Below are 25,010 nucleotides of genomic sequence, written 5' to 3'. Positions count from 1 at the left end.
TCTTGGACGTGGCCTTTAATGCACACCCCTCATGGAATTCTTAAGTGGCCCCTGGTAATTTTTTCTTAAATTTCCAAAATGGATCTCATTTATTAATTAGTCCAGACCTTTAAAGGTCTTACTATAAATAGTCGAAGCATTGTTTTAAGCCTATGCCTTGATCTTAATCGCGTAAGTACAGAGGTATAAATGGAGGCTTTGATTAAAGCCAAGGTAATACCCTGAATCTAATTCGCTATTCCTATCACTGTTTTGTCATCAGGTTTCAAATGCAGGATGACAAGGTGTTCAAAATGTGCTCTGTTTCTATCTTATTATTCTAGCTATATATAAATTCTGGCTCAGAATCTACTGGAAAGATACTCTTTTTTTTTTTTTTAAAGATGTATTATTGGTATGTTTGGGTCAGGAAGGATTTTGGCACAGAATAAAGCCCTTGTCCAAATAAGTATTTAAGAAGCCAAGCGTAAATTTTCTATGGAAGTCTCAGTGAGTGTTCTAAAAAGTGCATTAAATCTGACGTGAGGGGGAAATAAACTCTGATTCCAGTCAGATATGAAAAGATAATAAAAAATGGTCTACCCTCAAAATTCATATGTCATTTGAACTATTCAGGAAATCTCTTCCAAAAGTACAAGTACACACAGAGGAAATTAACAGAGATGGTATTGTTGTTGTCGTTAGTTGCAAAGTCATGTCCGACCCATTGCAACCCCATGGACAACTTTTCTCCAGGCCTTCCTGTCCTCCACCATCCCCCGGAATCTATTTAAACTGACGCCAACTTCTTCAGTGACTCCATCCAGCCACCTCATTCTCTGCCGTCCCATTCTTCTTTTGCCCTCAATCTTTCCCAGCATTAGGCTCTTCTCCAACGAGTCCTTCCTTCTCATTAGGTGGCCAAAGTATTTGAGTTTCATCTTCAGGATCTGACCTTCTAAAGAGCAGTCAGGTTTGATCTCCTCTAGGACTGACCGGTTTGATCACCTTACAGTCCAAGAGACTTGCAGGAGTCTTCTCCAGCACCATAGTTCAAAGGCCTCAATTCTTCGGTGCTCAGCTTTTCTTATGGTCCAACTTTCACAGCCCTGCATTGCAACTGGGAAAACCATAGCCTTGACTAGTTCAAACTATACAGTGCTCCATTGAGCTTATTTTATATAAAGCCAAAATGTATAGGCAAGATAAATGCTAAAAGACAAGGCTAGTCTTTTTTTTTTTTTAAAAAAAACCTTCAGTTCCACTTTATTTTTCTTCCAGTATTAATATCTAAGTAGCAAACACTCTAACACTGTCAGCAAATATATAGTGTATTTTTAGATGGCTAGAAAAATACCCTTCATTTTGTTCCCCTGAATGGGAGTCATCCTAGCATATTGTTAAAGCCTTTTTAAAAAATCAATCCTTGTTATAAACACCAAGCATCTGGGATTCAGTTCAATTTCACATTTTCCCCCCTTTCTTTCTAATATATACATCTTACTGTCAGTTGACTTATGAGGCTGATTGGAAGAAAGCCTCACAGCGATGAATTAAAGTTCCTCCCAGATAAGATTTGTATGGTCTTCGTTTATCAGTGGCATCCCAGTTTCTTTATAGAACAGCTACATAGCCAATTAGCGCAATAGGAAAAAAAATGCCCCAATTCTTCCGCAAAGTTCACTTCAAGCAGATTAGGAACAGCAGCTCAGTTGTCCTTTTTAGAATTAAAAAGAAAAATGGAAATGATAAAACTCTAGTATAGGGGTGTCAAACTTGATTGCATTGAAGGCTGCATCAGGGTTGTGTTTGTTTGTTTATTTATTTATTTATTTATTTATTTATTTATTTATTTATTTATTTATTTATTTATTTATTTATTTATTGGTTCGATTTATATGCCGCCCTTCTCCGGAGACTCAGGGCGGCTTACAATGCTTTTAAGCAATAGCCTTCATACTTTTGTATATACCTGCTTAGTAGGGCTTTCGTCCCCCCTAAGCGGTGTTCTTTTTTATAGAAAGTCAGCTTATTGCCCCCACAATCCGGGTCCTCATTTTAACTACCTCAAAAGGATGGAAGGCTGAGTCAACCTTGAGCCTGGTGAGATTAGAACTTGCAGTAATTGTAGGCAGCTGGCAGCTAAGTGCTACTTAAGTGCTACTTAACAGCGCTTTAGTCCGCTGCTCCACCAAGGCTCCATTTGACCTCCAGGGGCCAGAGTGGGCAGGGCCAACTCGACCTCACTCATGTTGGGGGCGTCTGTGACGGCCTGCCAGAAAAAGCAATGTTTTTGGCTGCCACAGCCTCCTGCAACCCTCTGCCAATGAAATAGAGCTCAGGAGGGCCACACAATGCCCTCCTGAGCTCCATTTTTCCTGGCAGAAGCATCGCAGGCTGGTCCTTCTCTATTTCCAGGGTAGCTCCATGGGCCAAATCTGTCCCACAGGCCTTGAGTTTGACACCCCTGTTCTAGAGCAGGAAAATTTAATTTAATTTAATTTAATTAATTCAATTTATATGCTGCCCCTCTCCAAAGACTCAAGGCAGCTCACAATACATTTTGAAAAATCATTATAAAAAACATTTAAAAATTAAAAACATTAAAAACATTAAAAACTCATTCATACCATTCATGGCCGGATCTCACCAGATCTCAAGAGCGAGATCAACGGCCACAGTCCTGCTGGAAAAGCCACGTCTTCACTGCTTTTCGGAAGGCCAATAGGGTGGGGATGGTCCAGACCTCAGGAGGTAACTGGTTCCAGAGAGCTGGGGCAGCCACAGAGAAGGCCCTCCCCTGTGGGCCCACCAGCTGGCATTGTTTAGCTGACGGGACCCGGAGGAGACCAACTCTGTGGGATCTTACCGGTCGCTGGGAGCTATGCGGCAGAAGGTGGTCTCAAAGATAACCTGGCCTTGAGCCATGTAGGGCTTTAAAGGTAATAACCAACACCTTGAATTGTGCCCGGAGACCAATAGGGAGCCAGTGCAGCTCGCAGAGAATTGGTGTAATGTGGTTGTACCTAGGTGCACCCACGACAGCTCGCGCGGCTGCGTTCTGGACCAACTGTAGTCTCTGAACACTCTTCAAGGGTAGCCCCATGTAAAGCACATTGCAATAATCTAACCATGAGGTGACAAGGGCATGAGTGACCGTGAGGAGAGCCTCCTGATCCAAGTAGGGTCGCAATTGGTGCACCAGGCGAACCTGTGCAAAGGTCCCCCTAGCCACAGCTGTCATATGTTGCTCTAATCTTAGCTGTGAGTCTAGGAGGACACCCAAATTGTGAGCCCGTTCTGAGGGGGACAATTTCTCACCCCCATAGAACCAAGGTAGATCCAGAGATTATCCAGATCTGGCTGAGCTCTTGTTTCCTAAGGGAAGTTCTCTTTCTCAAAAGGATCATGAAGTTTGAAATCAGAGGGATTTCCAATGTTGCATGACACATTTTTTTTTCAAAAAGCAGCACCACCGTGAGAAGATCTTAGGCAGGTACACACACAAAAACACGTCAGGTTGTTACTGTGGGAAAATAGGGAGCAGGAATATTGGGTGGGTTTGATCAAAATTTATTTTCTAAAAATAAAAGAACTCAAAAGAACTGCTTTATTGAGCACATCATTTCGGCACGTTTGAAAGGCAAACCAGCTCTGGCTATTTCCCGTGCTTTCAGTATAATTAAAGATTAGGTAGCTCCCTCCCTCCTTTCACAGGTCACGTTGCCCAGTTAGGTGTTCTGGCATCTCCTTGGTAACCTCTTCCAGTCTCTGGCCAGCACCAGTTTGGATGACCTTGGTTCCCACGAGATAGTAAGTCGTTGATGTCTGGTCTGACATTCCAAAGCTCCCTCCTGCCCCCAAAGTGTGTCAAGCTGAGAAGTGGAGAAAATGGCTGTGACAGGCCCAATCTATTTCGAAGTGGACTCTGTCTGTCTGTCCATCCGCCCATCCATCCATCTATCATCTATCTATCTATCTATCTATCTATCTATCTATCTATCTATCTATCTATCTATCATCTATCTATCTCTCTATCTATCTCTCTATCTCTCCATCTATCCCTCAGAGGCTGGTTTTTTTACTTTTAAAAGCATTTTTTCTACAAACTCTTCGGCCGAAAAAATGCTTCTAAAAGTACAAAAAATGCTATCAGGCCCTACATTTGATCCAAAGTTCATTCATTCAGATATAAACGAAATGAAAATGAAATAAAGTTAACAGTACAGTATTTATAGCCCTTGAATTTAATAGCAATAGCACTTGAACTTACAGTATATAGTGCTCCATGGTGCTTTACAGTGGTTTGCAGTGTCAGCGTATTGCCCCCAACACTCTGGGTCCTCATTTTACTGACCTCGGAAGGATGGAAGGCTGAGTCAATCTTGAGCCGTTCAGGATCAAACTTCTGGCTGTGGGCAGAGTTAGCCTGCAATAATGCATTATAATCACTGTGCCACCACAGATTAATAATTATCCCCTTCTGACATTAATATTTGTAGCATTTGATAGCAATCTTTTAGAGGAGCTCTGATGTTCTAGGAGGACTTGGCTCCATGATTGATTGATCGATTGATCGATTGATTGATTGATATATAACAGTGATGGCTAACCTTTTTGCCATCACATGCCAGGAGGGGGGTGGCGGGGGAGGTTTGCGCACATGCATTCCCACACCCATAATTCTATGTACCCTGCCCTGTGCATGTGCGTTCAACCCCCCTGCCCCCCTGCTCCTGGCACGCGATGGTCTGGTAGGCCCATTTTTCTTTCCCACCTGGCTCCAGATCCTCTCTATGCATCTGGGGAGGGCAAAAACAGCCTTCCCCACCCACTCGGAGGCCCTCTGGAGGCTTGAAATGGCCCATTTCCCAACTCCCGGTTGGACAGGAAGTGATGTTTTTTGCTGTGCCCAGCCTCTAGAGACTCCTACATTTTGCACTTCTTTGCATGCAACACAGACAAAGTGCAAAAGAAGAAGGAAGATATCTCAAAACACTTGGGTTTGGGAAACAACAACAGGGAAACATTGTTTTTCTCTAGCTGGAGAACATCATTACCCCAAGACAATTTTCAAAAATGAAAGCTACTCATTTTCTGTCTCCAAAGAGTTAAACGAATGGCTAATTAACAATTTATTACAAGTTATGATTGGATTTCCCAAGCATATCAATAAGCAGTGAATATATGGCATTAGAATATTCTGCAGTGGATAAACTGGTATTAGCATGGTGCGCTTAATTCTCCAAAGGAATTTTTACACACACACAGATACACACACATTGGATGGACTAAGCTTGACATAAGGAGGAGTTGTGGTAGCGCAGTGGTTAGAATGCAGTATTGCAGGAAAACTCTGCCCACAGCCTGGTGTTCGATTCTAACTGGGCTCAAGTCATTAAGAGAGTTGTTAATCTAATCTTGCGTAGCTTCTTCTCTGGTAATATTGTACTGCTAACTAGAGCATGCAAAATATTTGCTAGACCAATTCTCGAATACAGCACATCTATCTGGGACCCACACTGCATATCGGACATTAATATAATTGAGTGAGTCCAGAGATATTTCACGAGAAGAGTCCTCCACTCCTCTGCTCGCAACAGAATACCTTATGCCACCAGGCTTGAAATTTTGGGCTTAGACAACTTAGAACTACACCGCTTTCGGTCTTACCTAAGTGTAGTACATAAAATTATCTGCTACAATGTCCTACCTGTCAATGACTACTTCAGCTTCAACCGCAATAATACACGAGCACACAATAGATACAAACTCAAGGTAAACCTCTCCAAACTCGACTGCAGAAAATATGACTTCAGTAACAGAGTGGTCATTGCCTGGAATGCATTACCTGACTCTGTGGTTTCTTCCCCAAACCCCCAAAACTTTAACCTTAGACTGTCTACTGTTGACCTCACCCCATTCCTAAGAGGTTTGTAAGGGGCGTGCATAAGTGCACCAGCGTGCCTACCGTCCCTGTCCTAATGTCCCCATTTATTTGTATCCATTTCATGTATTCATAATCATGTTTATACTTATATCTGTTATCTTATACATGCTTGAGAAAATAAATAAATAAATAAATAAATAAATAATAAAATAAAATAAAATAAAATAAAATAAAATAAAATAAAATAAAATAAAATAAAATAAAATAAAATAAAATAAAATAAAATAAAATAAAATAAAATAAAATAAAATAAAATAAAATAATAAAAGATTGACTCAGCTTTCCATCCTTCCGAGGTCCGTAAAATGAAGACCCAAATTGTTGGGGGAAATATGGTGACACTTGTAAAATCCTCAGCGAGTGCTGAAAAACACTAGGGAGCGATATATTTATTTATTTATTTATTTTATTTTATTTTATTAATTACATTTATATACCGCCCTTCTCCCGAAGGATATACTGTTTAAGTCTAAGTGCTATTGCTAAGTGCTATAAACTGATTTGCTTTTTCATATGTATGTTCACAGATAAAGAGCTGGATTGCAATCTGAAAATAAGATTAACAAATCTGGATAGACACTATTGATTTGGGAACGAGGAGAAGCTCATGAGGTTGGAAATCATATAGACTGGAATTCCCTTCCTGTTGACCGCAGAAAGCCTTGGCTTCAACCATCCAGAAGGGAATACTTGCCAAACTTTGTTCATTAGCATTTTAAAAGAATCTTTGGCACGGGACAACAAATGCAATTTTCACAAAAGCTTGGCAGTTGAGGGTCTTTCACTTAATAACCATCCATGAGCTTTCTCAGTAACGTGTTAAATATTGCTGGGGTGAAGGAAGGAAATATTTGCAATTTCTTTCCTATATGTGCAGTCCAGTGGTGAAATGTAAAATTTGTTACTATCGGTTCTGTGGGCATGGCTTGGTGATAGGGGGGGGGAATGAGACTGGGTGGGCATGGCCAACTTTTTTTTTTTTACTTTTTTAAAGCATTTTTTTTACAACTTATTCGGGCGAATAGGTTGTAAAACAAATACTTTCAAAAGAAAAAAAGGCTCTGACAATCACAGCTGTGCCTTGCGATTGTCAGAGCCTTTTTTTTTACCTCTTAAAAGCATTTTTTTACAAGCTATTTGCCCGAATAGGTTGTAAAAAAATGCTTTTAAAAGTAAAAAAAAGAGCCTTTTTTAACTTTTTAAAAGCAGGAAGTAACTACACTTGGGCGGGTGGGCGGAGCCTCGTGCCACCATTGCTACCGGTTCTCCGAACTAATTGCCACAATCGCTACCGGATCACTTGATCTGGTCTGAACCAGGAGCATTTCACCCCTGGTGCAGTGTCAGGTTTATAACCAGATGTTACATAGTAACGATAATCATGGTACAGAGAAAGTAACCAGAACTGCACCGGAAGTCAATATATAAAAAAATAAAAATAGAAAAACTTATTTGTCAGAGGGAAAGCAGAATAATTTGGTTGAATCACAGAATTCAGAAACAAATGCTAAAGAATGTCTTTAATTAACCACTTATTACTCCACAAAACTTTTTTGGTATCTGAATAATTGGAGCAGGGAAGGGGAGCAAGTAGAAGACTTTTCAAGAAAGAACTCATGGTTTCCATATTGTGAAATTCTCACAGAATAGTCAAGAAGCTACTTTTGGTGGGAAAAGAGTCAAACAGGATTCCTCCTCAAATGCTAGGCTCGTGAGATGGGATTGATCAAGAGAACTGCATTACCGTTCCTTTTGCAAATACTACTACTACTACTACTACTACTACTATTACTACTACTACTACTACTACTACTACTAATAATAATAATAATAATAATAGACAATAATAGACAATAATGGACAGCACTTGAAAAACATTGAAGGAAAGTGTGATAACAATTTGATATGGGCATGGCTTAAGAGAGGAACTATCAAGAAAGAAACGGAAGGTTTAATACTCGCTGCTTCAAGAACAAGCACTACAAACTAATGCCATGAAAGCGAAGATGCAAAAATCCACTGACAAGCCAAACTGCCAACTTTGCAACGGCAAAGTTGAAACTGTTTCACACTTAATATGTGAATGCAGCAAAATCGCGCAAACTGATTACAAAGCTAGACACGATCGAGTTGCTAAATTAGTCCACTGGTCATTATGTAAAAAAATATGACATACCTGTATCCAAAAAGTCATGGGACCACAAAGTGGAAAAAGTTATTGAAAATGAGACAGTGAAGATCTTGTGGGACTTTCGAATACAGATGGATCATCATTTGGAACATAACATGCCAGATATCATGGTTGTTGAGGGCCGAAGCATAGAGTTTATTGATATCGCTGTACTAGGAGACACCAGAGTCGAAGAAAAAGAACTGGAAAAAATCACGACATATCACGACCTGGCCATCAAAACTACACGGCTATGGATGAAACATGTAACAGTGATACCCATTGTGATCGGGGCACTTGGTACCATGTCCAAGAATTTCACAAAACACTTCAAGAAATTGCAGCTTCCTGCAATAACACCAGCAGAACTGCAAAAAAATGTGCTACTCAGAACATCATATATTTTAAGAAGGTATTTGGTTGATACCTAGGACGCTGGCAGCAACCCGTATCAATCATTAGCACCAGTCAATGGTATTTGTGACACATTTTTAAATGTCCAGTTGACTGAGTTACATTTTTAATGAATAAAAGATAATAATAATAATAATAATAATAATAGTAATAGTAGCAGAATAGAAGAGAAAGAACTGGAGAAGACAACATAATACAAACACCTGCAAATAGAAATAGAATGACTGTGGCAAAAGAAAGTGAAGGCAATACCAATAATCATAGGTGCCTTAGGGGCAGAATGGGACAACTTGCTGCAGCCAACTCACTGCAGCCAACTCGCCATGGCCAATTTGCCATGGGACAACTCACCACAGGCAACTCGCTGCAGAACAGCTCACCGGGACAAGTTAACAATTGAATTTAGTTATTTAAAATAAATTTTAAAAATGTATTTTTTGTCAGTCACATTTCATTCTGTCCCTACTTTTACATCCTTTCTTTGATGATTCTATTCTACCATTCCTTTGATATTAGTATAATTCTTGGCCTCCAGCGAGTTGTCCTGCAGGCGAGTTGGCCATAGCAAGTTATCCTACGGTGAGTTGGGTGTAGCAAGTTGGCCATGGCAAGCTGGCTATGGCGAATTGTCCTAGATTGGGTGCAATCATCAAACAGCTGGAGCACCACTTGAACTCCAGTGTCTCAGACAAAATCACCATTAGTCAGTTGCAAAAGGCAGCTTTGCTTGAAGCAGCTTACATCCTGTGACGATGTCTGTAACACCTTCAGAGAGCCACATCTGCCTATCCCAGGTCCTTGGAAAGGACTCGGTAGGCAGACAAAAATGCCAAATCTAGTCTGAACATCTGGCTGATTGTTTGATGAAAACATAATAATAGCATGTCTGACAACTAAAAATGTTCCTTCTGGCAAACATCAATTTGTTCTATTCCTTCCTTTTCTTAAAAAAATGAAATGAAATAATGAGAATTTATTTCATAAACAAAGGCAGTTCATCAGTTGGCTGAGCATTACATCGCTCAGTCAATAATGATGTAAAACAAATAGACAATGCCTCAAAATCATTGAATAAAAAAGAAGTAAGGGAATCAAGAATTAATTGCTCCTTCAATAGATCTGGGTAACTTAAGTAATAAGTCTGCCCAAAAGAAATAATGTGCAGGGAATCTAACAAAAGTCAAATTCTGTTGGAGATGAGGTCTCTTTTGAAACTCTTGAAAGTAGTCAGTCTGATGAAATCTTTTGAAAGAAATATTCTGTTCTTTTCAGTGGGCTATCAAATCTACAGTCAAATCATAGGAGAATAACAGAATAACAGTTGGAAGGGACCATGGAGGTCTTCAGTTTAACAGTAAGCCACGGACCAGCTTGTTAATGTAAGTGCACTATTAATATTATATCTATTATATCTTTTGCTTCTGGCTTTGTTCCAAATTATTAGAAACAATAGATCTTAAAGTAAGATATATTGCTTGTGGTTTATCTTCATTTTTATTAGCATTTTCTTAGGACAGATATTTGTCTCTCTGGCCACTAGATGGGGCCAGAGAGCAACAACAGTATATAAAGATGGTATGTTGGGGCATATTTGTCCCTCCGGCCACTAGATGGGGGTAGAGAGCAACAACAGTATATAAAAGCTATATTCTGGGGCATGATAGCTGGTATGATATTTGGCAACTTGACCTTCCAAAATAATTTTAGCTGAACATCCATCACAGTTTAGGATAATAGCCATGTAGAAGATTCTGCGTTCAGCTAAGTTCCCCCAAATGGTGGTTGGAAAAATCTTATGCATTTGTGTGTGTTCCTTGCAAGCAGATAGTAGTTTTATATGATGAATAGGTTAGCCAGCCTTACATTTTACTACTGAAATCAAAGTTACGATATCATTTAGGCTTTGGCTTTGTATTGTCTGTGTATTGTGGTTTCTGTGGTTTGTTTGCTTTTCCAATTAAAATTTAATTCGAGTTCATTACCCTATTTATTGTGTGCCGGCTAAAGGAAATCAGAGACTGAAAGACCATGATGAAATAAAATTTAACTCACAGAAAACAAATAAATGGAAGATCTCACTGTGAAGCATAAGCAAAAATATTGCGACTTTGTTTATAATAAACACTTGAAAAGACTGATATTTTCTTTCCTAAATACTCTAAGTAGGATGATCTATGAGATTTCTAATTTATTCTTGTTTAAAATTTAACCATGCTTTTTTTTAAAGCATATCAATTTTGTTAATACCATGTAATTAAAACATGTCAGTGCACAGCAAGTTTTAGTCTAAATTAATGACTATGAGAATTATTTTAATTAAATAACCAATTATAGAAAAATCGCAGGCATGAAAGCTGACATTTAAATGAATTTCATTTAAATTGCTTCTTAACATTGTTCCATCTAGGACACTAATGCAAAATGAACTATTGTATCAACATAGATTATCGCTATTTTTTTTTTCTTTGCGTGCACATAACATATTCATAGTCAATCACTGGAACAAAGCTGAATATTTTTGTATTGATCTGAATCTTCTATTAGCAACAACAACAACAAGTTGAGCGACTTGCATATACACACGTACCCCCATCCATTCTCCTTTCCAAACTGTTGCAATTCTTTTGCTTTAATCAATCTTTCTGTTTCTCCGGCACTGTTTAAATTAGTCTTTGAAAGGATTTGGGAGAAGAGTGACATACTTGCAGTTTTTCAGGAGTTCTGTGTGTGTCAAAACAACCGTGTGTAAAAAAAAAAAACAAAAAAAAAAAACAGACTTTCAAAACTCTTCTTTTGGTATCATGGAAAACTTACTGTATTTTTCAGAGTATAAGATGCACCTTTTCCCCCCTAAAAGGGGGTGAAAATTTAGGTGCATCTTATACACCAAATGTAGCCCCGCCCACCCACTGGCCCCACCCTTTGGCCTCTGCCTCGCAGCAGTTACCTCCTTGCAAGCAAACAGCAAGAAAAAACAGCTCCTTTCAGCTTCAGCACAGCCTAATTAGCACAAGTTGATTGGATCGGCCTCCCGACTCTCTGCTGATTTGCTCTCAGCTGTTTTGCGCAGGGCTCTGCTGCTTGCTGCAAAGAGGTAAATTGCTGGAGCAGATATTTTTTTTTCTTGTGCTAATCAAGCTATGTTGAAAACGAAAATGAAAGTAAAGCAGGCTGTTTGCTGTTTGCTGCAACGAGGCAAAATTGCTCAGAGGCAGAGGGAGATTTCTTTTTCTTCTTTTCATCACCAAAAAAGGTAGGTGCGTCTTATACTTCGGTACGTCTTATACTCCGAACAATACGGTAGTTGAAATTTGTTGAGCAACAAAAGGTTAGATCAGAGGTCAGCAACCTGCGGCTCTGGAGCCACATGTGGCTCTTTCACCCCTCTGCTGCGGCTCCCTGTCACTCAAAATATGCATCGCAACCGCCAATGTGCGACACCCGCCGGCACTCAATTTATTGAGCTTTTCAACCTCTGGTAGGCCAACCATGGATAAATCCAAGAAAAGAAAAGTTTCAGAAGAAAACAGAACCTTTTATTCAACTACATATGCTAGTTTTGTGGCCGCTCAAGAAATAGTCAGGCACGGGAAGTGATTTTGTGGCTCCCGGTGTTTTCTTTTCCTTGGGAAAGGGGTCCAAATGGCTCTTTGAGTGTTTAAGGTTGCAGACCGCTGGGTTAGACCATTTGGAATTTATGTCATGGTCAGATATCTAAGCTAGGCCTATCTGGGACTATCACACAAACTTTTCTAGTCTTATGTTTACGGGGTTTAGAACATAGAACAATAAAGTTGGAAGGGACTGTAGGAAGTTAGCACCCACCCCCCTCTTAGGAAAATGAAATATTCTAGGAAATGTTAAAAAGGCAGAATATTATATTTCCCTGGATGAGAAATGGAGAAACATGTTTTTTTTAGGCAGGAAGCAGATAGGGTTGCCAAGTGTCCACTATTTGAGCGGACAGTCCGCTTTTTTCACATTATGTTCACTATTTTTTTTCACAAAATAGTGGACATTTTTTTTATTCAAAAGCTTTATGATAAAATGGTACGTAATCTAAAGCTGTACAGTCTAAGAGAATAAGGATAGGAGAATCGCGTTTTGTCTTTTTTTTCATAAATTAGAATGAGACAAAGATCGAATATCCATTGAACTCGATTCTCTGAAAAAATTAATGATGAGATTAAAATAAAAATATATTATAAAATTATGTACAGTTCACATTTTTAAAATGTATTGTAGCTTGTGTCGACTGACCTAAAATGGCATTGAGTGATGAGAGTGACAGCAGCGAGATTTCGAATTCTTTAAAACGAAAGAGAGGAGTGTGCAAATACACCAAAGACTGGTCATGGGAAATTTGTGGGCTGACGAACGTAACTGACTGCTTGTACCATCAGTTCAGTTTGTATATTTTTTAATATTTCTCAATGTTGTACTGAAATTAAAGAATTATTCCTTAAACACAAAGAATTGATCAAAGCTGCGCAAATAAAAAATACACATGACAGCAAAGTAAAATGTAATTTAATATTTTACATATTATTATAATGTATTTGATGTTTTGAATTTTAAGTAAAGTTTTGAAGTGATTATTTTAATACGTGTTAAAATGTTTGTAAGAAAATATATAATTTAATTGTAAAATTTTTTTTAATTTTTTTACTACTTAACACCCCCCCTCCCCCCTGCTTGTCCGCTATTTTTTGGAAGCAGACCTGGCCACCCTACAAGCAGACTCACTCTTAGTAGCCCCCACCATCCTCAATAGCCCACAGCAGATGTCCGCACTTAAGAGATAAAGAGATAGCTAGGTTTATTCATAGGCAAATGCCCTCACCCAAGATCTAACAAAGGTAGGATTAGCCCTCTACCCATCTAGCAACAGAACTCACCACATGGCATCTGGGACGATTCCATCATCATCCAGCAAGGCTCAACCAAGCTTGGGACTCAGGACAGACTACAGAGTTGCCCCACCCAGAGTGGCCCCATGGGAGTTTGACAACCAATCAGAATACAAGCTCAAAGTCAAAGCCCAACAGAGGGCACAAAACCAAGGCACTCTCAGCATCTCTGCCCTTTTCTGCTCAAGATCTCAAGCCATGTGATCCTGTTCATCAATGAACCTTCTTTCCAAGCGACTTCCATGAATCCAGTGTCTTTTTTCCCCACTTGGAACTGAACCCAGAAGGGCATTTCTTCCAACAGGACTTAAACAGGAACTGTTTAAGCAGTTCCACTTCAGGCAAATGGTTGTCCAGTCTGTTTTTGAAAGCCTACAGTGATGGAGCACACACAATCTCTGAAGGCAAGATGTTCGTTCCATTAGACTGCTTGGAATACATGTCATCTCCAGCTATCTACGCTAGGTCTATTTGGAACTTAACACAAACGTTCCTATTCTTATTTTTATGGTGATTAGAACATAGAATAATATGTTTGGCTTTTTTTTTTTTAATCAATTCTTCTTCTGTTGGTATATTTTCCCTTTTCCAATTTTGTGCGTATGATATACGTGCAGCTATTATAACATGTAAAATCAAATATTTTATTTCTTTGGTGTATTTTTCAGTAAATATCCCTAATAAGAATTGATTTTAAAAAATCCTAGAATGTGCCGAGAGGGATAAATTAACAAAAGAGCTCAAAGAAAAGGAAGAGACGGAATATTATATAATCTGACACAAATAGTGTAAGTGGTTAGAGACTAGAAATAATGGATAATAAAAGTAGAGGTGAAATTTGAAAATGGAAAGAATGAATATGACAATGTATAGAATGTATAAAATCAATATGATTGTTAAGAAGTACAAGGTAATTAAAAAAGAAAGGGACAAGAAGAAAAGGGAAACGGGAGAAGAATGTAAATATTAGAAGATGACCATCACGAAATAGCTGTTAAAAGAGTGTGTATGTGTATGTATGTATGTATGTATGTATGCATGTATATGTATATGTATATGTATATGTATATGTATATGTATATGTATATATATATATATATATATATATATATATATATATATATGTGTGTGTGTGTGTGTGTGTGTGTGTGTGTGTGTGTGTGTGCGCGTGTGTGTGTGTGTGTGTGTGTGTTTTCTGAGGTTTTCACAGGTGTTTGTATGTAGGACTTTGGTTATTCGGGTTTTCTCCCGCATAAAATTGGAAGTGTCTTGGCGACGTTTTGATGAAGTCTTATTCGTCATCTTCAGGCTGGTGTTTTCGGCTTCGTGCTTCTAGGAGCAATGTGTGATCGCAGCTGTTTCTTCCTTTTAACTGCCAGTGGGAGTATGAACTGATTGGGTGGGAGCTTGGCTGTGTTCTGATTGGGTGGAGGTGTGTTCTGATTGGTTGGGGGTTTAGCTGTGCTCTGATTGGATGGGGGTGTGTTCTGTTTAGGTGAGGGCTTGGTTGTGCTCGGGTTAGTCTGAGTTGCAGGGGGATTTGAGCTGGTGAACTGCGTTGCTGTTGTTTGGCTTCGCATTCGTGGTCGTGCCACATCTTCATGGTGGGTGTCAGTTTGTTTCATGTATGGATTGGAGGGGTTTAAAGTGGCTAATGATGGAGCTGTGGTCTGGTTTCTGGTTTGTGGTCGTGCCTCATTGGTGTGGGTTTGCTTTTTGCGTGGATGTGTGGTGGTGATATCCTGTGTGGTTTTCGTGAGTGTGGGTCTGGTGTCATTCTTTGTGTTAGGGACTCGTTTGTCAATGAGGGCAGGTTTCCAAATGGCTGGAAGGCAGGAGGTATCATCTTGTTTATTCATGCTGGGTGGGCGTTTTTCTATCTCAATGGCTTCTCTGATTATTCTGTTGTTAAAGTGTTCAATTTTGGCGATAGTTCTGGTCTTTTTAAACTCAATATCATGTCCTGTGGCTTTAAGGTGTTGGACCATGGAAGAAGTTGGTTCCTCTTTTCTGACTGAGTTCTTGTGTTCTTCAATGCATGGTGCCTTTTATGTATGGGAGGAGGGCTTTGCAAAGAATCATTCCCAGAGAGAAATCATCCAGATGCCCTCAGCTTTATGGTCTCCCCAAGATACACAAAGAAGGAACCCCACTTAGACCCATACATAAATGCACCACAGACAGAATCAGCAAGATCCTCCACAAACACAACATCAAGACAGCATTCTGCACAAACCGAAAAATATCCACCATCCTAAGAAACCCCAAAGACAAAATTGAGTTAGAAAATCAAGGAGTATATGAAATCCCATGCACCGCCTGCCCCACCACATACATCGGACAAACCAACAGAAGAATAAGTGCACGCATTGAAGAACACAAGAACAAGACCGGGTGCATGCGTGGATGGACGTGCGCACTCACATTTGCAAACTGGTAGGGAAAGTGAGTGAATATCACCCCTGATCCAATTCCTGTAACCGTTCTTCGTATGTTTTAGCCTCCAGCCCTTGTTGCTCTTCTCTGCACTCTTTCCAGAGTCACATCTTTTATGTTGTGGTGACCAGAACTGGATGCAGTATTCCAAGTGTATCTTACTAAGGCTTTGTAAAGCAGTCCTAGTACTTTGTGTGATCTTGATTCTATCCTTCTATTAATGCAGCCTAGGATTGCATTTATTCCTCTTTTTTTTTAAAAAAAAAAATCAGAAAGCCCAAGGAATAGGAAGTACCATCAACGGGAAATGCAGAACATATAATCTGATGAGTAAGGTAAAGGTAAAGGTTCCCCTCGCACATATGTGCTAGTCGTTCCCGACTCTAAGGGGCGGTGCTCATCTCTGTTTCAAAGCCGAAGAGCCAGCGCTGTCCGAAGACGTCTCCGTGGTCATGTGGCCAGCATGACTAAACGCCAAAGGTGCACGGAACACTGTTACTTTCCCACCAAAGGTGGTCCCTATTTTTCTACTTGCATTTTTTACGTGTTTTTGAACTGCTAGGTTGGCAGAAGCTGGGACAAGTAACGGGAACTCACCCCGTTACGCAGCACAGGGATTCGAACTATCCTTAATTCATAACAATGTAATGATTTGAGTCTTCAGAGGGATTGTTAGGATATGGTGCATGAAGGGTTAGGGAAGGTGGCCTCTTTGAAATAAATCTGAAAGCAATGGGTGAAATTTCTCTTTGAATTATCTTTTCCATAGCTTTAAAGCAGAAGAGAGAGGGAAAAAAACACACACTTGCATGTTGTTTTCATTGATTAAAACAGAAATGCTATGTATAAATAATGTGTCTGATAGTATGGGGGACCACTTGGGATATTATGGCATTTAGTATAAAACAGGATGTAAGATGCAGTCGAGGAAATTAAGCATCTTTCCTGGGTAATTTTAGCATTTTTATTAGGTGATAAACATCATGATGAGGGGATGAGCCAAGCAAAATATAGATATTTTCAACAGTGCTAACCTTAATCTAGTGTTATCTAGAGGGACAATATAATATTTTATATTAGTTAAAACACATTGTAAAATGCTATTCAAAGCAGACGAATGTTTGTCATGCTCTCTTGGCTATTTAAGTCCCTCCCTCGAGCCTGGCTGCAGATTGGGGGCAGAGTAAGCATTTGAAAGAGTTTGTTCATTATTATTGAAGGAAATATTACTGTAGGAATAAGAATACAAGGATGACTAGCAGTCAAACGGATAGATTCACAGTGGCAGTGGGGGCACTATTGGAAAATCTGAAGGGACATTCTAGGGACAGGCCATCAAGGATAACACCCTATTTTTCAATACCGTATAAGACGCATCTAAATTTACAGGAGGGAAACAAGAAAAAAAAATAGTTTTTTTGCCTTCATGTGTTGGATTTTTGCCCTCCCAGGCCTCTAGAAGCACCCTGCATTGCTCCGCATGGCCCATTTTTGCCAAGAATGGGCTCGTTTTTGCCAAAAATGTGCCCGTTTTTAGCCTGCAGACTGCTTCTGGGGCTGGGGAGGGCGAAAACACAACATGCTGAGGCAGCGGTGAAATGTAAAATTTGTTACTACCAGTTCTGTGGGTGTGGCTTGGTGGGAGGGTAATGTGACTGGATGGGTGTGGCTAACTTTTTTTTTTTTTTTTTACTTTTTTAAAGCATTTTTTTACAACCTATTCGGGCGAATCGCTTGTAAAAAAATGTTTTTAAAAGGTAAAAATAAGGCTCTGACGATCACAGCTGTGGTGCGCGATTGTCAGAGCCTTTTTTTTTACCTTTTAAAAGCAGGAAGTAACGACATCCGGGTGGGTGGGCGGAGTCTTGTGCCGCCATCACTACCGGTTCTCCACCTGCCACAATCGCTACCGGATTATTCGATCCGGTCCAAACCGGGAGCATTTCATCCCTGCGCGGAGGGCTTGGGAGCCCATAAATGGGCCCATTTTTGGCAAAGACAGGCCATGCGGAGCACTGCAGAGTCCTTCTGGGGGCCAGAGAAGGCAAAAACACAACATGTGGAGGGCTTGGGAGGCCAAAAATGTCCGTATTCAGTCTGTAAGACACACCTAAATTTTCACCCACTTTTAGGGGCAGGGGGGGAAAGGTGCATCTTATACTCTGAAAAATACGGTATATATCTATATGGTCACAAAGAATTGACACCAACTTGATGTCGCATCATCATATCATATTATTCATCAAAAATGTACCATGGGATGTTTATCTCTTCAGTTAAATTTCTGTCCAGGGATTATGTATTATAGCTATATTCTGCTCTTCATTGCGGAATTGTAGTTAATGCTTACAGACTTTATATTGTCTTTATGTTTCCTGAGAAAAGTTGGCTGGGCCAAGGGCGTGGCTTTAGCCCAAGGTCATCAACAGCCATGGCTGAAGTTGGATTTTGTATCTAGGTTGGATTTGTATCTAGGTTTCCCAGACCCAGCTCAGGAATTATTCACCACTTTGTGGGCTCTCTAACTAAAGAGAGATCATTATTAGATTATTAAATAATCATATTATATCCTGCCTTTCTATCTAGAGCACATCAATCCATTCCAGATCTATAGGATGAGCCAGGCCAGGGGTGGGATTGAAAAATTTTAGCAACCAGTTCTCTGCCCAGTTGTTGGGTGGGCGTGGCCTAGTCAGCTTCCTGTACCATGGCAGGGGGGTGTTTTCGTCCTCCCCAGGCTCCCGGAAGGTTTCCTTGAGCCTCCAGGAGGGCGAAAACAGCCTCTCCCGGGCTCCAGAGGCCCTCCAGAGGCCCTCCAGAGGCTGGAAACGGGCCCATTTCCAGATTTATGGCACTTCCAGTAGGCCCATTTTTCGCCCTCTCAGAGCCTCCGCATGGTCCCTACAGTTACCTGGCATCCAAAAAGGGCTGTGTGGAGATTCCTGGGAGGGGAGGGGCAGGGTGCTTGGGGTCAGCCAGTCCTTGCAACTACCAGTTCAGCGAACCAGATTAAAATTAACATCCGGTTCACTTGAACCGGTCCAAACCACCTGAATCCCACCCCTGATCCAGCCAACTTACATTGCATTTCAGAACAGCTGAGCCGTGGCAATCCATTCTGCCACGCCTATCAGCTGGGCTAAAAACAAACAAATATAGGTAGGTTTAGCGCAGGGGCAGGCAGGAGGGCCCAGCTGACGGTTAGAGAAAACCGGTTCACTCTCAGTTCACCATCGCCGCTATCGGCTTGCCCGAACTGGGGCAAACTGGTAGAAACCCACCCACTGGTAGAAACTAATCAATGAGAGAAGCAGCGTAGAACTAAGGAGAAATCTCCTGACAGTTAGAACAATTAATCAGTGGAACAACTTGCCTCCAGAAGTTGTGAATGCTCCAACACTGGAAGTTTTTAAGAAGATGTTAGATAACCATTTGTCTGAAATGGTATATGGCCATGATGGCAAACCACAGGTGGCACGCAGAGCCATATCGGTGGGCATGTGAGCTCAGCTTTGGTGCACATGCATGCGCCAGCCAGCTGATCTTCGGGCCTTCCGATCCCACCAGAAATCGGCAAACGGTCCGTTTCTGGCCTCCAGAGGGCCTCCGGGGGGGTGGGGAAGGCCATTTTTGCTGTCCCCAGGCTCCTAGAAAGGGCAAAAAATGTGTCTACCGGGCCCACTGTGCCATCGCATGCCAAAAACAGGCGAAACTTGGGAGGGGGGGTGTTGCGCATGCATGCGTGGTGGGCAGGGCGCATAGAATTATGGGTGTGGCCACGCGCATGACACCCTTGCGCTTCTCCCGTTTTTGGCAAGCGATGGCAAAAAGGCTAGCCATCACTGGTATATGGTTTCCTGCAGTGGTGGGTTCTTCCCGGTTCGGTCCAGTTCGGCTGAGCTGGTAGCGGTGATGATATGATGTCACTGAACCGGTTCTCCCCCCCCACCCTCCCACCCCCCACCCTCCCACGTTATTCTTACCTTTTATTTGGTCCCACCCCCAATCTATTGCTGCCTCCTGAGTCCCAGCTGATGACTAGAGGGAAAAAAACTGTTTAAACTCTTGCCGCGGGGCTTCAAAGGGCCGTCCTACAGCTGATCAGTGTTAAAAGCAAACAAATGAGTTGGGTCGTAAGTGCGAGGACCTTCCAGAAATGACTCTGACCAGCTAGTCATGCCCACCTAACCACATGACCTCCAAGCCACACCCACAAAATAAGCCATGCTCATAGAACCGGTAGTAAAAAAATTTAGAACCCACTCCTGGTTTCCTGCCTGAGCAGGGGGCTGGACTAGAACAGGGAGGCCAAACTCGTGGCGTTGTGTCAAATTTGTCACATGACGTATCATAACTTTTCTCCCCTTCGCTAAAATGGAAGTGGGAATGGCCAGCGCATGATGCATCCAGCCTGCGGGCTGCGAGTTTGACACCCCTGGACTAGAAGACCTCCAAGGTCCCTTCCCACTCTGTTATTCTGTTCTGTTATTGTTAGCAAAAACAAGATTTTTGCAAAGCAGATGTCAAGCTCTTTGCAGCCTGATTGCTCATCTCAGGAAAAAAAAAAAAAACCCACAGAACTCTTCCTCGTCTCAATAAGAGCTACAATACCAAATGAAAGTTGTTTCCTTGTTTGGACCAATGGCAGCTGACTCCAATGGTAATAAAAAGCTATCAATTAATTTTGCCGTAACTGTACGCACCTGTGAACAACTGTTTAATTAAAGAAGCAAACAGAAATCTCTCACAATAATGCTTCAAATTACTTGCATTTATGTGACTCAATTAGCTGGAGTGGATAAGTGCCATTGGAAGGCTGCCATGTTGACGTTCAGAAAGAAAGGGAAGACACAACAAGGGAGACATAAAAGCAACGAAGAAGATACGGATTGACAGACTTGAATAGATTTTTTTTCAGGCCTTTCCTCCTTGATGCTACTCGGCTGCAAAAGAAGGGAGGAAGGGAAGATGGCTGCGGAGGCACTAAAGGCAGAGATACAACTTGTGACAATTGCGCTACCAGGATAAACAAAAGTGGGAAAAGGTGATGCGACAACACGAGTTAGACCTTTTTAGTTCCTCCAAAGCAACACTTAATAGTCTTCCATTTCTCTGTCTCCCTCCTTTTTCAATCTTAGACATCCACAGAGGGGATCAAAACCTGCAAGGACAACACAGATGACAGATTAACAGAGTTGGAAGGGACCTTGTAGGTCATCTAGTCCAACCCCCTGCCCAAGCAGGAAACCCTACACCATTTCTGACAAATGGCAATCCAGTCTCTTCTTGAAAGTCTCAAGTGATGAAGCTTCCACAACTTCTGAACGCAACTTCTGTTCCATTGGTCGATTGTTCTCACTGTCAGGAAATTTCTCCTTATTTCTAGGTTGACTCTCTCCTTGTTCAGTTTCCATCCGTTATTCCTTGTCTGGCCTTCAGGTGCTTTGGAAAATAGCTTGAGCCCCTCCTCTCTATGGCAGCTCCTCAAATATTGGAAGACGGCTATCATGTCTCTGCTGGTCCTTCTCTTCACTAGACTAGCCATGCCCACTTCCTGCAACCGTTCATCATATATTTTAGCCTCCAGTCCCCTAATCATCTTGGTTGCTCTTCTCTGCACTCTTTCTAGAGTCTCAACATCTGCACTTTTTCTAGAGTCTCAACATCTTTTTTATAGTGTGGTGACCAAAACTGGATGCAGTATTCTAGGTGTGGTCTTACTAAGGCTTTATAGAGTGGTATTAGTACCTTGCTTGATCTTGATTGTATCCCTCCGTGAATGCAATTTAGGATTGCATTTGGATTTTTTGGCTGCCGCCTCACATTGTTGGCTCATATTTAACTGGTTGTCCATTAAGACACCAAGATCCCTCTCACAGCTATCAAGCCTGGTTTCACCCAGTCTATATGTGTACTTTTGGTTTTTCTTGCCGAAATGTAGGACTTTACTTTTCTCTACAGTGAATTTTATTTTGTTAAGATAGGGCCCTTCCAAACATCATTGCTTTCTCCAGTTTCTCTGAAACTGGCACAACCCAATTCATGAACCTGCATTGTTCCCTCTCTGAGTCAATCTCTCAATGATCTTTCCATTCACTTCTGGCTGGCCCAGGGGAGAGAGAGGGGCTGGAGTGTTAGCATTTTTAACAAGGAAGCAGAGCAGGGGTGAAATCTGCTTACCTTCCCTACCGGTTCAGAAGTGTGTGCTCCACCATCATCATGTCCGATTTTTGACCCACTGCGCACGCGCAGAGGGTTAAAAACCAGGAACTAATGATGTCTGGGTGGTTGGGCGGAGACTCACACTGCCGCCGCTACAGGTTCGCCAAACCACACACAGCCGCTGCTACCGGTACGCGCGAGCAGGACAAAACCAGCAGGATTTCACCACTGATGCAGAGTTATACCCCTTGTGAAGCGAAGACTCAGTTACTACATGCTTGGCTTTTGTACACAGAAAGTAGCTCCCTCAACCTTCACTTAGCTGCCAAATGCTGTGATCCTGACTGCTAATTAGGACTGGCTTAACCCACATTTAGGGGTTAAACCCTGACATTTCTATCAGGGAGGAAAGGGTGAGCAATTGCTGCCTGACCGCAGGTGCACCATTTCTTAGAATGAAAGAAGCAAACAAATGGAAGCTAAATGCTGTAATTATAATCCTTTCAACGTAGAGTTAAATGAAAATGTGTAGGCTTTTTATTGGCTTAATTTCTTATCTCTGTGTGTGCAGAACTATAGAAACATCAATTCTTTTAAAGAGTAAGCTCTGATTTTTCTAATACCTAAGGAAGCTCTGTTTATCAGCAAGGTCTTCTTGGGTGTAGCTATTTATTTATTTAGCATATGGCATCTACAGAGATCATACAATCAGTGTCATACAAATTTAGTTTAAATAAAGCATCAGCAAATATCTATATCTATTTATTTATCTATCTACCTATCATCTATCTATCATCTATCTATCAATCTATCAATCGATCAATCGATCAATCAAACTATCTATCTATCTATCATCTATCTATCGTTTATCATCTATCATCTATCTATGATCTATCTATCTATTAATCAATATCTATCTTTCTATCAATCTATCATTCTATCAATCTATCTATCATCTATCTATCATCTATTGATCAATCTATCTATCTATCTATCTATCTATCTATCTATCTACAAATATCAATCAATCAATCAATCTATCGATCATCTATCGATCAATCAATCAATCTATTTATCTATCAATCTATCAATATCTATCTATCTATCTACCTATCTATCTTCACACACACACACACACACACATTCCCCACTTACTGAGCTTTGCCTTAGTTCTGGCATGGCCTATCCTGATTCTAACAGATAAAAGAGTTGGAAGGGACCTCAGAGGTCTTCTAGTCCAACCCCCTGCTTAAGCAGGAGAACCCATACCTTTTTTCTGACAAATGGCTGTCCAGTCTCTTCTTAAAAGTCTCCAGTGATGGAGCATCCACAACTTCCGAAGGCAAGCTGTTCCATTGGTCGATTGTTCTCAACGTTAGGAAATTTCTCTTTAGTTCTAGATTGCTTTTCTCATAGTTTCCATGCATTGTTTCTTATCATGTTTATGGAGATTCTCAATCATCCAGGTCATGGTTGTCTCAAAGGTGCTTTTTCAAGAGGCAAGTGGATTTTCTGGATTTTCTTTGAAGATGTTTCACTTCTCATCCAAGAAGCTTCTTCAGCTGAAGATGTTTTGCTTCTCATACGAGAAGCTTCTTGGATGAGAAGCGAAACGTCTTAAAAGAGAAACCAGAAAGTCCAGTTATCTCTTGAAAAAGCACTTTTGGGATAGCTTTCAGGTGCTTTGGTGCTTTTCTATTCAATTGGCTCCATATTTTGGGGGCAACTGCATTCCTGGAAATTTTGTTGGATCTGCGAGATACTTGGGTATGATATGCAATTCTATTTCCAGAAAATGTTCTTTCCTTAAAGGTATTGTTTCTCTTCAACAAAATGAAGGAAAATAAAAACAAAACAGATAAAAAATTGCACTGCTGCAGTGTCAAAATCTGATCAGGGATGTTTTCGTGCCTTTTTATATGTTTTCTCTTCCCTTCCTAATCTTTATTATTTAAACGTTTTATCAGACTTTCTATGCGGAGCTGAACTACAAGGCAAATACCCAAATTGCTCATAATATAACTTGCACTTTGGAGTTTGCCTCTCCCAATATTACTTTTTTTGATTTCATGTGGCATATCTTCAGTTCTGAAGTTTTGTTGCAGGTGCTTGAAACCAGAGCTGAACGAGCGCTGCTGTTATTTTCATTGTTTGGAAAGCAAAAAATGTACCTCTGATAATTTTTTGTCTTTGATTACCTTTTCCTTCAAAGGCTTTTAAGTAGCATGAAAGCCCTTTGAAATGTTCGGAACGAAACAGACACGAGAGTCATTCTGTATGCACAAGATAAACAGATGTCTCAGCTTTCAAACAGAAGGTGGAGGGAGATATCACAACCTCCATCTGAAATAAGTAACTAGTGCAGCGTGCTCCGGGTTCAACTAATATGTAGAAGGAGAAACAATAATGCTATTCACTTGTCTAAGTATCTGCAGAACAATGCCAAAAGAAGTTGGATAAGATCAAACAAAATATGATCACTTGCGATATAATGGGAACATATTCTCCATATGGCCTCATTAGAGAAATATATAGTTATTTATGTTTAGAAATTTTGTCGTAAACAGCTAGGCTAAACTTGGCTCTTGAGGTCTATCTCGAGATGTGACTTCCCACATTAAGAAATACTAACTGACATCTCAGCTTTCTCGGAGTCTGATTCCACACTGGATTAGCCTTCAAAATGTTCTAAGAGAAATCCTTCAGGAAAACTAATGAGCTCTTGGGGAGCTTGTGAAGACAACAGGAAAGGCTAAAAAATGGCAGTGAAATCACGACGAGCTTGAGGAAGCGATGCCTTCTATAAATCTGCTCTGTTTGTAGGCTCTTCTTTCTTTCTTTCTTGTTTGAACATAGAGTGTAAAGGGATTATCAGCAAGGCCAGGTCAGAGAAGCAAAGTGATTTAAGAATCCCTTGTTTTTCTCTCTCCTTTCTGCCTGTTGCAAAAAATAAAATAAAAAAATAGAGTAATAAGTGTTTTTGGCAGGT

This window comes from Pituophis catenifer, unplaced genomic scaffold (assembly GCF_029215685.1).
Source record: "Pituophis catenifer annectens isolate HBS135680 unplaced genomic scaffold, rPitCat1.0.hap2 SCAF_4, whole genome shotgun sequence".
NCBI lineage: Eukaryota > Metazoa > Chordata > Lepidosauria > Squamata > Colubridae > Pituophis > Pituophis catenifer.
Note: the sequence above shows the minus strand (reverse complement) of the source record.